At 40.9% G+C, this 22,329-nt stretch overlaps 1 long non-coding RNA gene across 2 annotated transcripts; it reads right to left on the bottom strand.

Annotated features, from left to right (window-relative positions):
• Positions 1–13,911: 13,911 nt before the first annotated feature.
• On the bottom strand, positions 13,912–20,337 carry LOC141622662 (uncharacterized). Of its 2 annotated transcripts, none has more exons than XR_012533055.1 (3): positions 20,219–20,337; positions 20,013–20,121; positions 13,912–14,014 (listed from the first exon to the last, which is right to left on the bottom strand). It is a non-coding gene; the product is annotated as an uncharacterized LOC141622662 (long non-coding RNA). The 2 variants fall into 2 exon arrangements; XR_012533054.1 differs by lacking the exon at positions 13,912–14,014 and adding an exon at positions 18,185–18,232.
• Positions 20,338–22,329: the final 1,992 nt, after the last annotated feature.

Raw genomic sequence — 22,329 nt, 5'->3', positions numbered from 1 at the left:
GCCGAATGCTGGTTTATGGCATACCGGCACCTCCAAATGTCTTCTGTTATTACTCTAATTTTGCGTGGCCTCTTTATCTGACCCGAGGAACTCTCTGCGCGATTTCCGGAGAATTTTGTTCCGGTACCCTGAAATCCCGAAAAGCTGTGTATTATACACTTACCGGACCCTGTTTCTTTTTCTCCCGGTTTTTTTTATCACGCGTCCAAGTTCATTTCAGTAGTTAACTTATTCGATTTCAGCCTCGGATAACGAGTATTAATACCGTTCAAAAGGTCGTACCGGACCCTGTTTCTTTTTCTCCCTGTTTTTCAATCACGCGTCCGAGCTCATTTCAGGAATTAACCTGTTCGATTTCAGCCTCAAATAACGAGCTTTAACACATTTTTCACGATAATCCGAGTTTCGGCGAATGCTGGTTTGTGGCACACCGGCACCCCCAAATGTCATCCGTTGGAGCTTAAACTTTGTGTGGCCGCTTTATCTGGCCCGGGAAACTTTCTATGTGATTTCCGGAGAATTTTGTTCCGGGACCCCGGAATCCCGAAAAACCGTGTATTATACACTTCAATTTCCGCCGTTCGGAAGGTCGTACCGGACCCTGTTTTTTTTCTCCCTGTTTTTCAATCACGCGTCCGAGCTCATTTCAGAAATTAACCTGTTCGATTTCTGCCTTAAATAACGAGCTTTAACACATTTTTCCCGATAATCCGAGTTTCGGTGAATGCTGGTTTCTGGCACACCGGCACCCCCAAATGTCTTCCGTTGGTGCTCAATTTGCGTGGCCGCTTTATCTGACCCGAGAAATTTTCTATGTGATTTCCGGAGAATTTTGTTCCTGAATCCCGAAAAACCGTGTATTATACACTTCAATTTCACCCGTTCGGAAGGTCGTGCGGGACCTTGTTTCTTTTTCTCCTATTTTTCAATCACGCGTCCGACCTCATTTCAGAGTTAACCTGTTTCGATTTCACCTCAAATAAGGAGCTTTAACACATTTTTCACGCTTTTAATCCGAGTTTCGGCGAATCTTTGGTTTCGACACACCGCACCCCCAAATGTCTTCCGTTGGTGCTCAAACTTTGCATGGCCGCTTTCTCGACCCGATCAACTTTCTATGTGATTTCCGGAGAATTTTGTTCCGGGACCCCTGAATCCCGAAAAACCGTGTACTATACACTTCAATTTCAGCCGTTCGGAAGGTCGTGCCGGACCCTGTTTCTTTTTCTCCCTGTTTTTCAATCACGCGTCAGAGCTCATTTCAGAAATTAACCTGTTCGATTTCAGCCTCAAATAACGAGTTTTAACAAATTTTTCACGATAATCCGAGTTTCGGCGAATGCTGGTTTGTGGCACACCGCCACCCCCAAATGTCATCCGTTGGTGCTCAAACTTTGCATTGCCGCTTTATCTGACCCGAGGAACTTTATATGTGATTTCCGGAGAATTTTGTTCCGGGACCCCGGAATCCCGAAAAACCGTGTATTATACCCTTCAATTTCAGCCGTTCGGAAGGTCGTACCGGACCCTTTTTATTTTTCTCCATGCTTTTCAATCACGCGTCCGAGCTCATTTCAGGAATTACCCTGTTCGATTTCAGCCTCAAATAACGAGATTTAACACATTTTTCACGATAATCCGAGTTTCGGCGAATGCTGGTTTGTGGCACACTGCCACACCGGCACTCCCAAATGTCTTCCGGTGGTGCTCAAATTTTGCGTGGCCGCTTTATCTGACCCGAGGAACTTTCTATGTGATTTCCGGAGAATTTTGTTCCGGGACCCCTGAATCCCAAAAAACCGTGTATTATACACTTCAATTTCTGCCGTTCGGAAGGTCGTACCGGACCCTGTTTCTTTTTCTCCCTGTTTTTCAATCACGCGTCCGAGCTCATTTCAGGAATTAACCTGTTCGATTTCAGACTCAAATAACGAGCTTTAATACATTTTTCACGATAATTCGAGTTTCGGCGAATGCTGGTTTGTGGCACATCGGCACCCCCAAATGTCTTCCGTTGGTGCTCAAACTTTGCGTGGCCGCTTTATCTGACTCGAGCAACTTTCTATGTGATTTCCGGAGAATTTTGTTCCGGGACCCCGGAATCCCGAAACACCGTGTATTATACACTTCAATTTCAGCCGTTCGGAAGGTCGTACCGGACCCTGTTTCTTTTTCTCCCTGTTTTTCAATCAAGCGTCCGAGCTCATTTCAGGATTTAACCTGTTCGATTTCAGCCTCAAATAACGAGCTTTAACCCATTTTTCACGATAATCCGAGTTTTAGCGAATGCTGGTTTGTGGCACACTGGCACCCCCAAATGTCTTCCGTTGGTGCTCAATTTTTTGCGTGGCCGCTTTATCTGACCCGAACAACTTTCTATGTGATTTCCGGAGAATTTTGTTCCGGGACCCCGAAATCTCGAAAAACCGTGTATGATACACTTCAATTTCAGCTGTTCGGAAGGTCGTGCCAGACCCTATTTCTTTTTCTCCCTGTTTTTCAATCAAGCGTCCGAGCTCATTTCAGGAATTAGCCTGTTCGATTTCAGCCTCAAATAACGAGCTTTAACACATTTTTCACGATAATCCGAGTTTCGCGAATCTTTGGTTTTGCACACCGCACCCCCATATGTCTTCTGTTGGTGCTCAAACTTTGCATGGCCGCTTTATCTGACCCGAGTAACTTTCTATGTGATTTCCGGAGAATTTTGTTCCGGGACCCTGGAATCCCGAAAAACCGTGTATTATACCCTTCAATTTCAGCCGTTCGGAAGGTCGTACCGGACCCTGTTTCTTTTTCTCCATGCTTTTCAATCACGCATCCGAGCTCATTTCAGGAATTAACCTGTTCGATTTCAGCCTCAAATAACGAGATTTAACACATTTTTCACGATAATCCGAGTTTCGGCGAATGCTGGTTTGTGGCACACCGCCACACCGGCACCTCCAAATGTCTTCCGTTGGTGCTCAAATTTTGCGTGGTCGCTTTATCTGACCCGAGGAACTTTCTATGTGATTTCCGGAGAATTTTGTTCCGGGACCCCGGAATCCCGAAAAACCGTGTATTATACAATAAGACAAGAGAATGTAGAATAAGACAAATAAATGTAAATGTAAATAAATAATCTAAATTTACCATTAAGGTAAATTGTTTGTAGTAATCATGTATGCTAGGTGTAAACACTACATAGGTGCAACGAAGATACGACACCCAGGTCAGAACATAATATAAGGGATCTTTCGCTAAAGAAAAACATTTCAGCAGGCGAACACGTGAACTAGCTGCCCTCAATGGAGTAAATGACTCTACCGTGGATGGAAGGTTATTTTGCTTACTCACAGCAAATTGGCATCATACTGACACGTATCCTCAAAAATTTGTTCAAAAAATCAGAGAAATGTTAGATGTCTTTCATAGCCAGTACTCCTGGCCCATCAATCATCATGATCACCCAAGATTCAGAGTTGATAGGCATCCACGTATGGTTAAGAGATATATTCCCGGTCTTAAAATATATGTCGATGAATATCTCTCAAGAAGTGAAGAAAGTGATTCTGATGACAGTGACAGCTCAATGTAAACGCCGCCCTTTTCTGGAGAGAGGGCGAATAAGACAAGAGAATGTAGAATAAGACAAATAAATGTAAATGTAAATAAATAATCTAAATTTACCATTAAGGTAAATTGTTTGTAGTAATATTGTATGCTAGGTGTAAACACTACATAGGTGCTAAGTGTAAGATAAATAAGTTAGCAAAGTGTCTTAAGTGTAGTGCAAGGTGTAGCACAAAGGTGTGCCAAGTGTGTGTGGCATGCTTATCATGTAACCTCCCTTGAGTAGTATAAATAGAGAGGCTTGTGAGCTTACAAACACAAGCTAAGTTGAAACCAAAAAACACTTCACATAAAAATCTTCTTTACTCTTGTTCTTTACTCTTGTTCCTAATATAAGTTCTAGCTTCTACTCCTTAATCTTAGGATTACAACTTCGATTCTATTCAACCTCCTTTGTGGTTGTACTTACTATGTGTTCGTAAACGAAAATTCAAAACATTCTTGGAAAATTAAAAATCCAGTCATCAAAAACCCTGATGGTTCCTCAAAACAAATAAGTGCTGCAGAAGCAACATTAAACTGGCAATCAGAAAATGCACATAGTACACTTCAATTTCCGGAGAATTTTGTTCCGGGACCCCGGAATCCCCAAAAACCGTGTATTATACACTTCAATTTCAGCCGTTCGGAAGGTCTTACCGGACCCTGTTTATTCTTCTCCCTGTTTTTCAATCACGCGTCCGAGCTCATTTAAGAAATTAACCTGTTCGATTTCTGCCTCAAATAACGAGCTTTAACACATTTTTCACGATAATCCGAATTTCGGCGAATGCTGGTTTCTGGCACACTGGCACCCCCAAATGTCTTCCGTTGGTGCTCAAACTTTGCGTGGCCGCTTTATCTGACCCGAGCAACTTTCTATGTGATTTCCGGAGAATTTCGTTCCGGGACCCCGGAATCCCGAAAAACCGTGTATTATACACTTCAATTTCAGCCGTTCGGAAGGTCGTGCTGGACCCTGTTACTTTTTCTCCCTGTTTTTCAATCACGCGTCCGAGCTCATTTCAGGAATTAACCTGTTCGATTTCAGCCTCAAATAACGAGCTTTAACACATTTTTCACGATAATCCGAGTTTCGGCGAATGCTGGTTTGTGGCACACCGGCACCCTCAAATGTCTTCCGTTGGTGCTCAAACTTTGCATGGCCGCTTTATCCGACCCGAGGAACTTTCTATGTGATTTCCGGAAAATTTTGTTCCGGGACCCCGGAATCCCGAAAAACCGTTTATTATACACTTCAATTTCAGTCGTTCAAAAGGTCGTACCGGACCCTGTTTCTTTTTCTCCCCGTTTTTCAATCACGCTTCCGAGCTCATTTCAGGAGTTAACCTGTTCGATTTCAGCCTAAAATAAGGAGCTTTAACATATTTTTCACGATAATCCGAGTTTCGTGAATCTTTGGTTTCTCGCACACCGCACCCCAAATGTCTTCCGTTGGTGCTCAAACTTTGCGTGGCCGCTTTATCTGACCCGAGCAACTTTCTATGTGATTTCCGGAGAATTTTGTTCCGGAACCCCGGAATCCCGAAAAACCGTGTATTATACACTTCAATTTCAGCCGTTCGGAAGGTCGTACCGGACCCTTTTTCTTTTTCTCCCTATTTTTCAATCACGCGTCCGAGCTAATTTCAGGAGTTAACCTGTTCGATTTCAGCCTCAAATAAGGAGCTTTACCACATTTTTCACGATAATCCGAGTTTCGGCGAATGCTGGTTTGTGGCACACCGGCACCCCCAAATGTCTTCCGTTGGTGCTCAAACTTTGCGTGGCTGCTTTATCTGACCCGAGGATCTTTCTATGTGATTTCCAGAGAGTTTTGTTCCGGGACCCCGGAATCCCGAAAAACCGTGTATTATACACTTTAATTTCAGCCGTTCGGAAGGTCGTATCGGACCCTGTTTCATTTTCTCCCTGTTTTTCAATCACGCGTCCGAGCTCATTTCAGAAATTAACCTGTTCGATTTCAGCCTCAAATAACGAGCTTTAACACATTTTTCACGATAATCCGAGTTTCGGCAAATGCTGGTTTGTGGCACACCGGCACCCTCAAATGTCTTCCGTTGCTGCTCAAACTTTGCGTGACTGCTTTATCTAACCCGAGGAACTTTCTATGTGATTTCCAGAGAATTTTGTTCCGGGACCCCGAAATCCCGAAAAACCGTGTATTATACACTTCAATTTCAAATAGTTCAAAAGGTCGTAAATCGGACCTGTTTCTTTTTCTCCCCGTTTTTCAATCACGCGTCCGAGCTCATTTTAGGAATCAATCTGTTCGATTTCACCTCAAATAACGAGCTTTAACACATTTTTCACGATAATCCGAGTTTCGGCGAATCTTGGTTTTGCACACCGCACCCCCATATTTCTTCCGTTGGTGCTCAAACTTTGCGTGGCCGCTTTATCTGACCCGAGAAACTTTCTATGTGATTTCCGAGAATTTTGTTCCGGAGTCCTAATCTCAAAACCGTATATTATACACTTTAATTACAAAGTTTCGGAAGGTCGTCTGACCACTGTTTCTTTTTTGCTTGTTTTTCAATCACGCGTCCGAGCTCATTTCAGAATTAACTGTTCGATTTCAACCTCAAATAACTAGCTTTAACACATTTTTCACGATAATCCGTGTTTTCTGGCGAATCTTTGGTTTTTACTCGCACAACGGCACCCCCATATTTCTTCCGTTGGTGTTCAAACTTTGCGTGGCCGCTTTATCTGACCCGAGAAACTTTCTATGTGATTTCCGGAGAATTTTGTTCCGGGACTCCGGAATCCCGAAAAACCGTGTATTATACACTTCAATTTCAGCCGTTCGGAAGGTCGTACCGGACCCTTTTTCTTTTTCTTCCTATTTTTCAATCACGCGTCCGAGCTAATTTCAGGAGTTAACCTGTTCGATTTCAGCCTCAAATAAGGAGCTTTACCACATTTTTCACGATAATCCGAGTTTCGGCGAATGCTGGTTTGTGGCACACCGGCACCCCCAAATGTCTTCCGTTGTTGCTCAAACTTTGCGTGGCTGCTTTATCTGACCCGAGGAACTTTTTATGTGATTTTCAGAGAATTTTGTTCCGGGACCCCGGAATCCCGAAAAACCGTGTATTATACACTTTAATTTCAGCCGTTCGGAAGGTCGTACCGGACCCTCTTTCTTTTTCTCCCTGTTTTTCAATCACGCGTCCGAGCTCATTTCAGGAATTAACCTGTTCAATTTCAGCCTCAAATAACGAGCTTTAACACATTTTTCACGATAATCCGAGTTTCGGCGAATGCTAGTTTCTGGCACACCGGCACCCCCAAATGTCTTCCGTTGGTGCTCAAACTTTGCGCGGCCGCTTTATCTGACCCGAGCAACTTTCTATGTGATTTCGAGAGAATTTTGTTCCGGGATCCCGGAATCCCGAAAAACCGTGTATTATACACTTCAATTTCAGCCGTTCGGAAGGTCTTACCGGACCCTGTTTATTTTTCTCCCTGTTTTTCAATCACGCGTCCGAGCTCATTTCAGAAATTAACCTGTTCAATTTCTGCCTCAAATAACGAGCTTTAACACATTTTTCACGATAATCCGAGTTTCGGCGAATCTTTGGTTTTCGCACACCGCACCCCAAATGTCATCCGTTGGTGCTCAAAGTTTACGTGGCCTCTTTATCTGACCCGAGAAATTTCTATGTGCTTTTCGGAGAATTTTGTTCCGGGACCCCGAACTGTCGAATAACCGTGTGTTATACACTTCAATTTCAGCCGTTCAAAAGGTCGTACCGGACCCTGTTTCTTTTTCTCCCTGTTTTTCAATCACGCGTCCTAGCTCATTTCAGGAATTAACCTGTTCGATTTCAGCCTCAAATAACGAGCTTTAACGCATTTTTCACGATAATCAGAGTTTCGGCGAATCTTTGGTTTGTGGCACACCAGCACCCCCAAATGTCTTCCGTTGGTGCTCAAACTTTGCGTGGCCGCTTTATCGACCCGAGGAACTTTCTATGTGATTTCAGAATTTTGTTCGGGACCCCGAATCCCGAAAAACCGTGTATTATACACTTCAATTTCAGCCGTTCAAAAGGTCGTACCGGACCCTGTTTCTTTTTCTCCCCGTTTTTCAATCACGCGTCCGAGCTCATTTCAGGAATTAACCTGTTCGATTTCAGCCTCAAATAACGAGCTTTACCACATTTTTCACGATAATCCGAGTTTCGCGAATCTTTGGTTTCGCACACCGCACCCCATATTTCTTCCGTTGGTGCTCAAACTTTGCGTGGCCGCTTTATCTGACCCGAGAAACTTTCTATGTGATTTCCGGAGAATTTTGTTCCGGGACTCCGGAATCCCGAAAAACCGTATATTATACACTTTAATTTCAGCCGTTCGGAAGGTCGTACCGGACCCTGTTTCTTTTTTCCTTGTTTTTCAATCACGCGTCCGAGCTCATTTCAGGAATTAACCTGTTCGATTTCAGCCTCAAATAACGAGCTTTAACACATTTTTCACGATAATCCGTGTTTTCAATCTTTGGTTTCTCGCACACCGCACCCCCATATTTCTTCCGTTGGTGCTCAAACTTTGCGTGGCCGCTTTATCTGACCCGAGAAACTTTCTATGTGATTTCCGGAGAATTTTGTTCCGGGACTCCGGAATCCCGAAAAACCGTGTATTATACACTTCAATTTCAGCCGTTCGGAAGGTCGTACCGGTCCCTTTTTCTTTTTCTCCCTATTTTTCAATCACGCGTCCAAGCTTACAGGAGTTAACCTGTTCGATTTCAGCCTCAAATAAGGAGCTTTACCACATTTTTCACGATAATCCGAGTTTCGCGAATCTTTGGTTTGTGCACACCAAGCACCCCCAAATGTCTTCCGTTGGTGCTCAAACTTTGCGTGGCTGCTTTATCTGACCCGAGGAACTTTTTATGTGATTTCCAGATAATTTTGTTCCGGGACCCCGGAATCCCGAAAAACCGTGTATTATACCCTTTAATTTCAGCCGTTCGGAAGGTCGTACCGGACCCTCTTTCTTTTTCTCCCTGTTTTTCAATCACGCGTTCGAGCTCATTTCAGGAATTAAGCTGTTCAATTTCAACCTCAAATAACGAGCTTTAACACATTTTTCACGATAATCCGAGTTTTGGCGAATGCTAGTTTCTGGCACACCGGCACCCCCAAATGTCTTCCGTTGGTGTTCAAACTTTGCGCGGCCGCTTTATCTGACCCGAGCAACTTTCTATGTGATTTCCGGAGAATTTTGTTCCGGGACCCCGGAATCCCGAAAAACCGTGTATTATACACTTCAATTTCAGCCGTTCGGAAGGTCTTACCGGACCCTGTTTATTCTTCTCCCTGTTTTTCAATCACGCGTCCGAGCTCATTTAAGAAATTAACCTGTTCGATTTCTGCCTCAAATAACGAGCTTTAACACATTTTTCACGATAATCCGAATTTCGGCGAATGCTTGTTTCTGGCACACCGGCACCCCCAAATGTCATCCGTTGGTGCTCAAAGTTTACGTGGCCGCTTTATCTGACCCGAGAAATTTCTATGTGCTTTTCGGAGAATTTTGTTCCGGGACCCTGGACTCTCGAAAAACCGTGTGTTATATTGCCAAACGTGTCTCATTCCACGGCTCTCTGCTCAACAACTGCTTGTGTGGGGCATGCCCTTCCAAACACGACTTGTTCGAGGGAGCGCAGCTTCTACTAAAGCACCTGTTCCACGTCGAAGTGTCCTCGGATACTGTTTGGGACTTGCTCAAGAAAGTACTCATCATCAAAAGCACAACCGTTCTCAGTAGTACTTTTCGTTTAGGAAAAGCTTGAGTTGGTACCGCTGTAGGGTCCTCACCGGCGAAGGGCAGCTTTCGCAGCTTCTGGTGAGACCGCTGCCTAAAGATAAATTGAAATATCAGCCCCAGTTAAAGGAGTCTAGTTCGGTAGGGAGAAATCCCCTATTAGTAGAGTATTCCACAGCCCTCACAGAGGGGCTCCTGCTACCTCTCTTACCAAAACGGGAGTACGTCCGCCATATCCTATCCTTATTATTGAACGGAATTCTACCGCGTAATTCCCTTTTACGTGGGCTTCGCGCCTCTTTCCACTGTTGAATTGCTAGCTCGAATGGCCAGGTGTGCCCTACTAATAGGAAGGGCAAGTGCTATATCCTTACCAAAACAAGAAGATTTCACGCGCAAACTAGAGGAATGCGCCTATACTATCTTCGAATACGTCTACATGCAGCAGCCCAATCACTATTGGGATTATTGCTCGCTAGCTGCCTATATCTTATGCATAATTCCTTCCCAACTAAAAGAAGGGGCGTCCTTCTACTAAGGTATGCCCACTTGCCCAAATACACCCACATGCTAGAATATGTTATCCCGATTCCATCCGAAAACCATAGGAAGATTCCCTCATTTCACATGCAAACTGAAGGAATATGCCGTGTGCAAACTGAGTTCTCAATCCATAAATAAGGGGTTAAACCCTGGAATATTCTACACATCTTGTAATGTATTACACCAGAAAAGAGATTATGCTTCTGCTCTAGTATCTACTCGTTACGGAATCGTAGGTGTCAAAGTGTGGATTTCTTATAGTAAAAAAGATACACTTCAATTTCAGCCGTTCAAAAGGTCGTACCGGACCCTGTTTCTTTTTCTCCCTGTTTTTCAATCACGCGTCCTAGCTCATTTCAGGAATTAACCTGTTCGATTTCAGCCTCAAATAACGAGCTTTAACGCATTTTTCACGATAATCCGAGTTTCGGCGAATGCTGGTTTGTGGCACACCGGCACCCCCAAATGTCTTCCGTTGGTGCTCAAACTTTGCATGGCCGCTTTATCTGACCCGAGGAACTTTCTATGTGATTTCCGGAGAATTTTGTTCCGAGACCACGGAATCCCGAAAAACCGTATATTATACACTTCAATTTCAGTCGTTCAAAAGGTCGTACCGGACGCTGTTTCTTTTTCTCCCCGTTTTTCAATCACGCGTCCGAGCTCATTTCAGGAATTAACCTGTTCGATTTCAGCCTCAAATAACGAGCTTTAACACATTTTTCACGATAATCCGTGTTTCGGCGAATCTTTGGTTTTACGCACACCGCACCCCATTTTTCTTCCGTTGGTGCTCAAACTTTGCGTGGCCGCTTTATCTGACCCGAGAAACTTTCTATGTGATTTCCGGAGAATTTTGTTCCGGGACTCCGAATCCCGAAAAACCGTGTATTATACACTTCAATTTCAGCCGTTCGGAAGGTCGTACCGGACCCTGTTTCTTTTTCTCCCTATTTTTCAATCACGCGTCCGAGCTAATTTCGGGACTTAACCTGTTCGATTTCAGCCTCAAATAAGGAGCTTTACCACATTTTTCACGATAATCCGAGTTTCGGCGAATGCTGGTTTGTGGCACACCGGCACCCCCAAATGTCTTCCGTTTGTGCTCAAACTTTGCGTGGCTCCTTTATCTGACCCGAGGAACTTTTTATGTGATTTCCAGAGAATTTTGTTCCGGGACCCCGGAATCCCGAAAAACCGTGTATTATACACTTTAATTTCAGCCGTTCGGAAGGTCGTACCGGACCCTGTTTCTTATTTCCTTGTTTTTCAATCACGCGTCCGAGCTCATTTCAGGAATTAACCTGTTCGATTTCAGCCTCAAATAACGAGCTTTAACACATTTTTCACGATAATCCGAATTTCGGCGAATGCTGGTTTGTAGCACACCGGCACCCCCAAATGTCATCCGTTGGTGCTCAAACTTTGCGTGGCCGCTTTATCTGATCCGAGGAACTTTCTATGTTATTTCCGGAGAATTTTGTTCCGGAATCCCGAAAAACCGTGTATTATAAACTTCAATTTCAGCCGTTCGGAAGGTCGTACCGGACCCTGTTTATTTTTCTCCCTGTTTTTCAATCACGCGTCCGAGCTCATTTCAGGAGTTAACCTGTTCGATTTCAGCCTAAAATAAGGAGCTTTAACATATTTTTCACGATAATCCGAGTTTCGGCGAATGCTGGTTTCTGGCACACCGGCACCCCCAAATGTCTTCCGTTGGTGCTTAAACTTTGCGTGGCCGCTTTATCTGACCCGAGCAACTTTCTATGTGATTTCCGGAGAATTTTGTTCCGGAACCCCGGAATCCCGAAAAACCGTGTATTATACACTTCAATTTCAGCCGTTCGGATGGTCGTATCGGACCCTGTTTCATTTTCTCCCTGTTTTTCAATCACGCGTCCGAGCTCATTTCAGAAATTAACCTGTTCGATTTCAGCCTCAAATAACGAGCTTTAACACATTTTTCACGATAATCCGAGTTTCGGCAAATGCTGGTTTGTGGCACACCGGCACCCCCAAATGTCTTCCGTTGCTGCTCAAACTTTGCGTGACCTCTTTATCTGACCCGAGGAACTTTCTATGTGATTTCCGGAGAATTTTGTTCCGGGACCCCGGAATCCCGAAAAACCGTGTATTATTATACACTTTAATTTCAGCCGTTCAGAAGGTCGTACCGGACTATGACACCCTTAAATCTAGCCTTAATTATCACATTTTATACAAACACGAAAGCCACAATTCAGTGGGGAGTAACTTCGAGTCCTCCCAGCCACGAATCGTCAAAATTAATGTAACATGTAGTGTAACATGTAAACAATTTGATAAACCATTTACTTATCATGTATTCTAACAAATGACCCCTAAACTGACCCAACTAACTATCATGTGAATCATATAACAAATTGTAATCCAAACTCTATCAACCATAGCCGGCTTGCATCTCACCTTCTATGATTCATAGAATCATCAAACAAGAAAGGGCAATATATCAAAGACAGGCATAAGTTCTTAGCACCGTCAATAGTCACTTTGTAACTCAAGTCTATACCACGAGGTAGGGAAGGTAATCGAACCGGTATCTTGGCTCAGCGGTTACTATTAAGAAAACATGGCCAAGAGACAACACAACCCTAGCCTAAAATCATGGCACCTAGACATGCGGATACACACCACCGCACCCAAGACTCACAACTTTTTTAAAACAAAGTGAAGTGAGTACCCTAAGGACACCACTGAAGGGTCGGCTAGTACTTAAGCTGACCCCATACTATCAAAATAAGTACCTGAGGTCATGCCCCAACTTGGATAAACATCCACTAGTCAGGAACACAAAGGCTATCAAGCAGTGAACATATACTCGTCAAAGACTATAAAGACCTATCTATGATGAAGGCCGAAATACTCACCTAGGACCTAGTCACGCTAGTCCCGCTTGAATATTTTAGCCCACACCACACAAAACTCACCACACAAGTCAAGTAAGACACCCACTTAACCTTAAGAGGGCAAAAAGTCCTACTTACCAACATAAAATCTAATATTCTATCATGTGAAAGGCTATATAAATGTCTATTTACAAAGATACAATCCCAACAGTTCCTCAATAAGTATTCAATACTAATTTCCAATCCTAGCAATTATAACAATATAAAAGGCTTTAGGGGAAACTAGGGCCATTTCTACAAAATAAGAAGCTATTAAAATTTCAACTAACTAAATAAGAAGCTATTTAAATTCAATTAACTACACATGTAAAATAGAGATATAATAAATGGCCTAAAACAAGAAAAGGCCGATTATCTAATTCATTCAACCGAATTTTTACCCGCAACCCCATCCTGCGACAGTGCGGGTCAAATTGCGGTGACCAATCACTCAATTAATCGACATCGCATCGATCCAAAGGGACTAAGGCTCGGTTTTTCACAATCAACAAAACATTACAATTATAGCTATAAAATTCATTTTGAGCCTATTAATTACAAATTTCCTTTTGTAAACTACCCTAACATGTGATAACTATTAATATAAGCACAATTTTTCCATTAACATAATTTTTGTTACTAGTATACTTCAATTCAAATTACTACTCGTTTTGTTACTTATACTATTCTAATATTAATTAACCCGAAATGACCAATATTGTACGAAAAACCGCAAAACAAGCACGGACCAACCCGGGCCAACCCCAAGACCGGCCGGGGCTGCCGTGGGCCTGCCGGCTGCTGCCGCCCATTTCCGCCGCATTTCTCCTCTTTTTTTTTTTTTTTATACATTATAAGACCGTCTGAAAATTAATTAATCGTCCCCAATTCAACTTTGATAATTTAAACTATCAAAAGGCACAAATTAAGCTTGCATGAAACTAAGTTTAACATGTGAAAATTACTACCCAAACAAAAATTCACCAAACATACAAAAATCAAAAACATGTGACGATCTTTCGTCGAGTAACTCGAAATATGTTACCTTAAGCTAGAAAATGAGCGATTAGCACCTTGAAAACCCAAACCCTAACGACACTAGCCGCTATCCTCTACAATATACGAGTCCCCGAACTCGTCTTCCAATCCTTCACCTAAATAAACAATTAAAACACAATAATTAATCAAAAATACCGAATTTCCGAAAATTGGTCTTAAAATAACTTAATGAAAATTGAAATTAGAACATACTAAGTCGTAGATCTCGGCGAGGGGATTCCGGAAAGGTAAATTTCGCGAAAAACGGACAAGAAACGAAGGAGATAAGGTGAATTTGAGCTTGATTTTACCAAAAATGGTGTTTTGGTCTTTGTGAGATGATGGAGATAGGAGAAACCAGAAAAAAAGAAAGAAAAGGAAGGGGAAGTCGTGTAAGAGGAAAAGAAAGGAGGAAAAAGGAAGTGCGGGATTTTTAGTCGGGATTTTTACGAGTCGGTTTTGACTCGTTTCAATAATAATTAAATCCGTAAGTCAAACGCAAATTCCGTCATGTCCAAAGTCTTTAAACACGAGATTACAATAAAATTGAGTATTCATACGACCCATTTTCAAATTCGTTTACCCAACGTTCAAACGAACTGTCATTCTCCCCCCGATACGCCCTTATTTCGAAATAAAAGATTTTACACGGTTTAAACTATTTTTAAACATTTCAAAACTATCAAAATAAATACTTTTCTTCAAAATATAATAAAATTATATTTCTTTGAATTATTTTTACTTTAAATACATTATTGTCAAATTTTACTTGATTAATTAATTATTTTCGAAATATATTAACGGTCCGAAATTTACGGGGCGTTACAATCACCCCTCCTTTCAAAAAGTTTCGCCCTCGAAACTTAGAAGGATAAATTATAGTTATAAGAAAATATAGGTATCTTTTCAATGAAACGGTGATACTCTTGTTGATCAGACAAGAACATCCATATTCATATCAAGATATAAAAATATTTCTACACATTATAAATGAGAAAATCCATTATTGGGACGTCTCCAACAACGAGATTTAACATTCACTAATGTTAAAGCCATTGAAAATCATAAAAGCATTTTTAAACTTTTAGTTTAAAATTCTATAGTAAGAATACTATCTTTACTAATTATGATTATACAAGGCTTAGTAACTCGGAAAAAAAGTAAGAAAAGGAATACCTTATGGAAATAAATCAAAATTTCATTTTCAAATCTTTAAAAATAGGTTAGGTTTGCAGAAGTAACATAAACTTTTATGAATGAATCAAAACTGGTGGCTTGAAAATTTAGAAGTTGTACAACACGGAAAATAACCTAGATAGCATATAAAACAAAGTATATTAAGATGATTCAACCTTAACTAATCAAAAAGAGCTATGATGAATTTTATGGGGTAAGAATTGAAGTCATAATTACAAGGATGTCAACGATAGAGTTTCATAGGTTACCAACATCAAACTTACGAGAGGAGTATGATGATGTAAGGAAGAGAGATATGAGCGGTAACGCTCATGATCAAGGAAGAAGGGAGATTAGACACCAAGGAAACGCCAGACACTCATATCTCCAATAACAACATCACTCCCAAGAGTCTCCTCAATCGCTTATGTTACTTCTTCCTAACATATTCCCTGGAACAAGATATTTCACTATAAGTGTGATCTCTTCGCTCCAAATTCTCAAACATCCCGAAACAACTTTCACAAGCCTAAGGTCAAGACTTCCAACAAAGTTGTATTTGTATCTCACTAGTGTCAACTATGGGTTCCTCAAAAAGTAAACCTTCAATCAAGAGTCCCAATACCATGCTCTAAACTCCAAGAGAAGGTTCCTCAAATATTCCACAAGGTTCTCATTTCAAAACAAGGTAGTAACATACCAACCTCAAATTATGAAAAATCAATAGGATCTCAAGTTTCTCTATCCTTTTACTTATTAAGGATTGCCAAAAGCGGATCTACACTCAGCTACAACATCATCCCATCATCTCAAGTACTCAATGCGACCTCAAGGTCTATAAAACTATAGGATTAGCAAATTCTTCTCAATACTAAGTCTCTCTCAACTCAAGAACTCTCAAGAGCCAACTAATACCACATCACATCACCAATCCATTCTGGTCATCAACATCCCCAAGGTGTATTCTTTCAAATTTGATATCCTAAACTTACTTACCATCAAATTCTCAAGGTACAAGGTCATAATTGTAACAACACTTTATCACCTCAGAATTCCTAAAACCATAAATTGAAATTATGTGCCTTAGCCTAACAATTGGTGTCATCCATACCATTACCCTTTCTAGTTACCAAAACAAGTGCTAAAACCTCCCAATAATGTAGCTTACTCTCACTCTCATGCCATACCTCAAGTAGTAATCAATATCACTCACTAAAACTAACTAATAATCCCACCTTTAACATTTCTCACTAACTCCGCAAACATGGTCAACAAGGTACCAACTATACTAAGGAGATAAGGAGTGATAGAGAAACGGTAAAACATTTCCGAAGGGTGTATGAATCCGATAAATTAGGAAACTAAGGAGTCGGTCCGTAAAGATAACGGTTGACATAAATAAGAGGTATTCAAGTTAAGAAGATACCTCGGGTAAGAAGAAGATACGTAAAATTCGGCATAAAAAACAAGGTTCAACGAACGTTAGGGAGAAGGAAAGGAGAATAGAAGTGGCACAATGAAAGGGTTACCGCTTACCAAACACTCATCAAAGTTTATGATCGATATGATAAGGTTACATCACTAAGGTTGTCAACCAAGCCCCAACAGTCTACCAAATTATAAGACTAACAAGGACTCCACAATGGTAAGTATTCCTCAACTCAATTGATTCTAAGAGCCAAAATCAATTCACCACACAAATTCATTTGTTACCATCCATGTCCCAAAGTATCTCCTTTACAATTCTCGTCATTGAACTTCACTTACTATGTCATCTCCAAGTACCCTGGCTTGTTTACTCCATCATCTCACCACTTAATACTTCTAGTTTCCGATACCATAAATTGGAATCACATCCTTGAACTCACGAACTATATCAAACAACATTCCACCAAAATTCCCAACTTCAGATATGTTTTATAAGGTCAACAAGGCTACTCTATACTAGATTTGGTCAACTTAAAAGGTTTAACAAACTAACTAATTCCGAAGTACAATACCAATCCATTAATCAACATCAATGTCCTATTGTATTCCTTTCAAGGCCCACAAGGATTAGGGCTAACTATCATACCTTTAATTCTCCACAAGAAATATCGAGACTCTCAAATGGAGTAGCTTAGGTTCATTCCATCCTATGTTCTAAGTTAGTACCCATACTGAATCATCTATAACAAACAAGCTCTCTATAGACATAAATCCCAAGGTATTTTCTCAACTCACTAAACTCTCACATTAAGCACAACTAACAAGATTAACCAAAGGATCCCAAGTTATATTCTCCTATACCACTCAAACCTTAACCAATCAATTTCTCAACTCGTTCACGCCCTCCAAAGTTACATTCTCTCAAAACTGGGTTCTCTTGGACAAGGGAACTATCCTGCGGTATAAAAGGAACGTGTCCACATGGACTTTATTATAAGAAGAAGACGAACCTAAGATGAAACGGGAGAAAGAATTGAAAGGTAGTTACCTAGGCGAGATAAGAGGAATTTGAAAGATGAATGACCAACGAAAATGGAAGATTAAGGTAAGATACACTGAATACGAAAAGAAATATCAAGAAAGTGGAAGCATTCTACATTTGGCATAACCAACCTTTAGTGGCACCAAAACTAATAACTAACAATCAACAAACCTAACAATTAGCAATCACAAACAGACTACCACATAAAATCTTAATTCTACCCATCCTACCCTTCTCTCAAGTTTATTATTTAAAGGTCAAATGATTCTAAGTGGGGTGCACAAACGTGCATCGAGAGCAATAGGCTCTGATACCAACTATGACACCCTTAAATCTAGCCTTAATTATATATGTAAATTCTACAGAAAAACTGGTAGGATATGTTTGTAAATGGTTCAACTAGTCCAAAAAACCTGCAATTTCAAAATTTTTTCTAACTAAACCATTCACAACCAATTCCAACTCAAGAAGAGTGTCATAACCCTGCAACAGCTGATAAACTAACTTACATATATAACTAAAGACGCGGGAATATATGGATACAAACCAAAAATAAAAAGGGAGACATATGTCCCTTCAAATTATATACAAACCAAAAGTGTAAAAGGTTGACTAATAAAATAGCCAAAACTAGGTCCAAGGTTCCTTGCCCACTAGCCGTCTGTGACCCCAACTAAGCATCAACAACCTGTCAATCGCATTTTATACAAACACGAAAGCCACAATTCAGTGGGGAGTAAATTCGAGTCCTCCCAGCCATGAATCGTCAAAATTAATGTAACATGTAGTGTAACATGTAAACAATTTGATAAACCATTTACTTATCATGTATTCTAACAAATGACCCCTAAACTGACCCAACTAACTATCATGTGAATCATATAACAAATTGTAATCCAAACTCTATCAACCATAGCCGGCTTGCATCTCACCTTCTATGATTCATAGAATCATCAAACAAGAAAGGGCAATATATCAAAGACAGGCATAAGTTCTTAGCACCGTCAATAGTCACTTTGTAACTCAAGTCTATACCACGAGGTAGGGAAGGTAATCGAACCGGTATCTTGGCTCAGCGGTTACTATTAAGAAAACATGGCCAAGAGACAACACAACCCTAGCCTAAAATCTGCGCAGACCTAGACATGCGGATACACACCAACGCACCCAAGACTCACAACTTTTTTTAAAACAAAGTGAAATGAGTACCCTAAGGACACCACCGAAGGGTCGGCTAGTACTTAAGCTGACCCCATTCGATCAAAATAAGTACCTGAGGTCATGCCCCAACTTGGATAAACATCCACTAGTCAGGAACACAAAGGCTATCAAGCAGTGAACATATACTCGTCAAAGACTATAAAGACCTATCTATGATGAAGGCCGAAATACTCACCTAGGGCCTAGTCACAGCTAGTCCCAGCTTGAATATTTTAGCCCACACCACACAAAACTCACCACACAAGTCAAGTAAGACACCCACTTAACCTTAAGAGGGCAAAAAGTCCTACTTACCAACATAAAATCTAATATTCTATCATGTGAAAGGCTATATAAATGTCTATTTACAGCATACAATCCCAACAGTTCCTCAATAAGTATTCAATACTAATTTCCAATCCTAGCAATTATAACAATATAAAAGGCTTTAGGGGAAACTAGGGCCATTTCTACAAAATAAGAAGCTATTAAAATTTCAACTAACTAAATAAGAAGCTATTTAAATTCAATTAACTACACATGTGAAATAGAGATATAATAAATGGCCTAAAACAAGAAAAGGCCGATTATCTAATTCATTCAACCGAATTTTTACCCGCAACCCCATCCCTGCGACAGGTACGGGTCAAATTGCGGCTGACCAATCACTCAATTAACTGACATCGCATCAGTCAAAGGGACTAAGGCTCAGTTTTCGGCACAATCAACAAAACATTACAATTATAGCTATAAAATTCATTTTGAGCCTATTAATTACAAATTTCCTTTTGTAAACTACCCTAACATGTGATAACTATTAATATAAGCACAATTTTTCCATTAACATAATTTTTGTTACTAGTATACTTCAATTCAAATTACTACTCTTTTTGTTACTTATACTATTCTAATATTAATTAACCCGAAATGACCAATATTGTACGAAAAACCGCAAAACAAGCACGGACCAACCCGGGCCAACCCCAAGACCGGCCGGGGCTGCCGTGGGCCTGCCGGCTGCTGCCGGGCCCGCTGCCGCACCATTTCTCCTCTTTTTTTTTTTTTTTTTATACATTATAAGACCGTCTGAAAATTAATTAATCGTCCCCAATTCAACTTTGATAATTTAAACTACCAAAAGGCACAAATTAAGCTTGCATGCAACTAAGTTTAACATGTGAAAATTACTACCCAAACAAAAATTCACCAAACATACAAAAATCAAAAACATGTGACGATCTTTCGTCGAGTAACTCGAAATATGTTACCTTAAGCTAGAAAATGAGCAATTAGCACCTTGAAAACCCAAACCCTAACGACACTAGCCGCTATCCTCTACAATATACGAGTCCCCGAACTCGTCTTCCAATCCTTCACCTAAATAAACAATTAAAACACAATAATTAATCAAAAATACCGAATTTCCGAAAATTGGTCTTAAAATAACTTAATGAAAATTGAAATTAGAACATACTAAGTCGTAGATCTCGGCGAGGGGATTCCGGAAAGGTAAATTTCGCGAAAAACGGACAAGAAACGAAGGAGATAAGGTGAATTTGAGCTTGATTTTACCAAAAATGGTGTTTTGGTCTTTGTGAGATGATGGAGATAGGAGAAACCAGAAAAAAAGAAATAAAAGGAAGGGGAAGCCGTGTAAGAGGAAAAGAAAGGAGGAAAAAAGAAGTGCGGGATTTTTAGTCGGGATTTTTACGAGTCGGTTTTGACTCGTTTCAATAATAATTAAATCCGCAAGTCAAACGCAAATTCCGTCAAGTCCAAAGTCTTTAAACACGAGATTACAATAAAATTGAGTATTCATACGACCCATTTTCAAATTCGTTTACCCAACGTTCAAACGAACTGTCATTCTCCCCCCGATACGCCCTTATTTCGAAATAAAAGATTTTACACGGTTTAAACTATTTTTAAACATTTCAAAACTATCAAAATAAATAATTTTCTTCAAAATATAATAAAATTATATTTCTTTGAATTATTTTTACTTTAAATACATTATTGTCAAATTTTACTTGATTAATTAATTATTTTCGGAATATATTAACGGTCCGAAATTTACGGGGCGTTACACGGACCCTCTTTCTTTTTCTCCCTGTTTTTCAATCACGCGTCCGAGCTCATTTCAGGAATTAACCTGTTCAATTTCAGCCTCAAATAACGAGCTTTAACACATTTTTCACGATAATCCGAGTTTCGGCGAATGCTAGTTTCTGGCACACCGGCACCCCCAAATGTCTTCCGTTGGTGCTAAAACTTTGCGCGGCCGCTTTATCTGACCCGAGCAACTTTCTATGTGATTTCCAGAGAATTTTGTTCCGGGACCCCGGAATCCCGAAAAACCGTGTATTATACACTTCAATTTCAGCCGTTCGGAAGGTCTTACCGGACCCTGTTTATTCTTCTCCCTGTTTTTCAATCACGCGTCCGAGCTCATTTAAGAAATTAACCTGTTCGATTTCTGCCTCAAATAACGAGCTTTAACACATTTTTCACGATAATCCGAGTTTCGGCGAATGCTGGTTTCTGGCACACCGGCACCGCCCAAATGTCATCCGTTGGTGCTCAAAGTTTACGTGGCCGCTTTATCTGACCCGAGAAATTTCTATGTGCTTTTCGGAGAATTTTGTTCCGGGACCCTGGACTCTCGAAAAACCGTGTGTTATACACTTCAATTTCAGCCGTTCAAAAGGTCGTACCGGACCCTGTTTCTTTTTCTCCCTGTTTTTCAATCACGCGTCCTAGCTCATTTCAGGAATTAACCTGTTCGATTTCAGCCTCAAATAACGAGCTTTAACGCATTTTTCACGATAATCCGAGTTTCGGCGAATGCTGGTTTGTGGCACACCGGCACCCCCAAATGTCTTCCGTTGGTGCTCAAACTTTGCATGTCCGCTTTATCTGACCCGAGGAATTTTCTATGTGATTTCCGGAGAATTTTGTTCCGAGACCACGGAATCCCGAAAAACCGTGTATTATACACTTCAATTTCAGTCGTTCAAAAGGTCGTACCGGACCCTGTTTCTTTTTCTCCCCGTTTTTCAATCACGCGTCCGAGCTCATTTCAGGAATTAACCTATTTGATTTCAGCCTCAAATAACGAGCTTTAACACATTTTTCACGATAATCCGTGTTTCGGCGAATGCTGGTTTCTGGCACACCGGCACCCCCATATTTCTTCCGTTGGTGCTCAAACTTTGCGTGGCCGCTTTATCTGACCCGAGAAACTTTCTATGTGATTTCCGGAGAATTTTGTTCCGGGACTCCGGAATCCCGAAAAACCGTGTATTATACACTTAGATTTCAGCCGTTCGGAAGGTCGTACCGGACCCTGTTTCTTTTTCTCCCTATTTTTCAATCACGAGTCCGAGCTAATTTCAGGAGTTAACCTGTTCGATTTCAGCCTCAAATAAGGAGCTTTACCACATTTTTCACGATAATCCGAGTTTCGGCGAATGCTGGTTTGTGGCACACCGGCACCCCCAAATGTCTTCCGTTGGTGCTCAAACTTTGCGTGGCTGCTTTATCTGACCCGAGCAACTTTCTATGTGATTTTCAGAGAATTTTGTT

The sequence above is a fragment of the Silene latifolia genome, chromosome X (assembly GCF_048544455.1).
Source record: "Silene latifolia isolate original U9 population chromosome X, ASM4854445v1, whole genome shotgun sequence".
In the NCBI taxonomy this organism is placed as follows: domain Eukaryota; kingdom Viridiplantae; phylum Streptophyta; class Magnoliopsida; order Caryophyllales; family Caryophyllaceae; genus Silene; species Silene latifolia.
Note: the sequence above shows the minus strand (reverse complement) of the source record. Positions and strands in the feature narration are given on the sequence as shown.